Source organism: Engystomops pustulosus, chromosome 3 (genome assembly GCF_040894005.1).
Source record: "Engystomops pustulosus chromosome 3, aEngPut4.maternal, whole genome shotgun sequence".
NCBI lineage: Eukaryota > Metazoa > Chordata > Amphibia > Anura > Leptodactylidae > Engystomops > Engystomops pustulosus.
This window is the reverse complement of record NC_092413.1, coordinates 225240639-225243138: the sequence shown is the minus strand read 5'-3', so window position 1 is coordinate 225243138 and position 2500 is coordinate 225240639. Positions and strand designations below refer to the sequence as shown.

At 47.6% G+C, this 2500-nt stretch overlaps 2 non-coding genes across 2 annotated transcripts; both read right to left on the bottom strand.

Annotated features, from left to right (window-relative positions):
* Positions 1-302: 302 nt before the first annotated feature.
* On the bottom strand, positions 303-376 carry TRNAN-GUU (transfer RNA asparagine (anticodon GUU)). Its single transcript has one exon. It is a non-coding gene; the product is annotated as a tRNA-Asn (tRNA).
* A 1281-nt stretch (positions 377-1657) lies between these two features.
* TRNAN-GUU (transfer RNA asparagine (anticodon GUU)) lies at positions 1658-1731 on the bottom strand. Its single transcript has one exon. It is a non-coding gene; the product is annotated as a tRNA-Asn (tRNA).
* Between the last annotated feature and the right edge of the window lie 769 nt (positions 1732-2500).

Here is a 2500-nt window from a genome sequence, read left to right as displayed (position 1 = left end):
CGAAGTGCAATTTTTTACGCAGAAAATAAGCCATCACATAGCTCTGTACACGGAAAAATAAAAAAGTTATAGATTTTTGAAGGTGGGGAGTGAAAAATAAAAACGCAAAAACGAAAAAGGGCCTGGTCCTTAAGGGGTTAAGCTGGCAGCAAGCACTTTTCTGCTGTGCTTCTTCTTTTCCATCTGAAGAACCTTCTTCTTCCATGTGTGCTTTAGATATTGAAACTGGCCAGTTATACGGAGCTCTTAATTGAAGTTGTAGCTGAGCCACTCAAGCTGCAGGCGGAAGCAAAAGAGGACTGCGTCCCTGGGTGGGCTCGAACCACCAACCTTTCGGTTAACAGCCGAACGCGCTAACCGATTGCGCCACAGAGACACGGAAGCTGCTTGCCTGGTGTTCCAGTTTCAGGCAGGTCAATGGCCTATGTGTACGGGTGATCTTCCGAGCAACAAAATGAAAACAAAATAAGCAACCAGTTGTGGGCCCCGAAATGTTCCCCAACAACCAATAAATCTCTACACAGACTGACGGAGGGCCGCCTTTCCTTAAGTAGCCCAGCAAAAGTCAGTGTCTAGTGAGAACTTCTCCCAAGCCATTGCATGTAGCAGCAGAGTGGCGCAGCGGAAGCGTGCTGGGCCCATAACCCAGAGGTCGATGGATCGAAACCATCCTCTGCTAGTGTCCTTCCTTTTGTCCGTCTACAATGTTACAATTTGCAAAAGCTCCCCTAGTAAGTTCGGACTCCTGTTTGTGCCCAGAAACTGGTCATCATCAGTCCAAATCACTGCTCCCAATCTAGCTCGTGTCCAAAAGCGTTTTCAGACCCTCCCAGGCTGTGACAGACCTGTAACCCAGATACCTGCGCATAGAAACCATTCTCTGCTTGGTGCCTGAATTTTTTTTTTCCATCTCTGACGTTACAATTAGCCAAATCTCTCTAGTGAGTTAGGACTCCTGTTTCTGCCCAGGACGCGGTCAACCGAAGCCCAAATTACTGCTCCCAATCTTGCTCGTGTCCAAAAATAGTTTTCAAAGCCGCCCTGGCTTTGCAGTCTTGATTTGCTTAAGGCTGCCTTACATCCACACTTAAAAAAAAAACAAAAAAAAAAAAAACGACCTACCAAAAAGTCAGAGTCTAGTGGAAAAAACTCCACCCTCCACACACCCCTCAGCAGCAGAGGGGGATTAGCTCAAATGGTAGAGCGCTCGCTTAGCATGCGAGAGGTAGCGGGATCGATGCCCGCATCCTCCAGCTTTGTCCTTTTTGCAGCCTTTTTCAAAATTGGGAGAAATCGTCTCCTGCTTGCCAAGGCCGTGACACTGAAAAGTAAGGCTAGTAAGCACGCACCCAGGGCTTCCCCCAAGCCTTTGATAGCTCAGCTGGTAGAGCGGAGGACTGTAGTACTCTAATAGCAATCCTTAGGTCGCTGGTTCAATTCCGGCTCGAAGGAGATTTTTTTTTTGTTGGTATCCTTTCATTTTGCACGTTTATTAAGCTGGCAGCAAGCACTTTTCTGCTGTGCTTCTTCTCTTCCATCTGAAGAACCTTCTTCTTCCATGTGTGCTTTAGATATTGAAACTGGCCAGTTATACGGAGCTCTTAATTGAAGTTGTAGCTGAGCCACTCAAGCTGCAGGCGGAAGCAAAAGAGGACTGCGTCCCTGGGTGGGCTCGAACCACCAACCTTTCGGTTAACAGCCGAACGCGCTAACCGATTGCGCCACAGAGACACGGAAGCTGCTTGCCTGGTGTTCCAGTTTCAGGCAGGTCAATGGCCTATGTGTACGGGTGATCTTCCGAGCAACAAAATGAAAACAAAATAAGCAACCAGTTGTGGGCCCCGAAATGTTCCCCAACAACCAATAAATCTCTACACAGACTGACGGAGGGCCGCCTTTCCTTAAGTAGCCCAGCAAAAGTCAGTGTCTAGTGAGAACTTCTCCCAAGCCATTGCATGTAGCAGCAGAGTGGCGCAGCGGAAGCGTGCTGGGCCCATAACCCAGAGGTCGATGGATCGAAACCATCCTCTGCTAGCGTCCTTCCTTTTGTCCGTCTACAATGTTACAATTTGCAAAAGCTCCCCTAGTAAGTTCGGACTCCTGTTTGTGCCCAGAAACTGGTCATCATCAGTCCAAATCACTGCTCCCAATCTAGCTCGTGTCCAAAAGCGTTTTCAGACCCTCCCAGGCTGTGACAGACCTGTAACCCAGATACCTGCGCATAGAAACCATTCTCTGCTTGGTGCCTGAATTTTTTTTTTCCATCTCTGACGTTACAATTAGCCAAATCTCTCTAGTGAGTTAGGACTCCTGTTTCTGCCCAGGACGCGGTCAACCGAAGCCCAAATTACTGCTCCCAATCTTGCTCGTGTCCAAAAATAGTTTTCAAAGCCGCCCTGGCTTTGCAGTCTTGATTTGCTTAAGGCTGCCTTACATCCACACTTAAAAAAAAAAAAAAAAAAAAAAAAAACCACCTACCAAAAAGTCAGAGTCTAGTGGA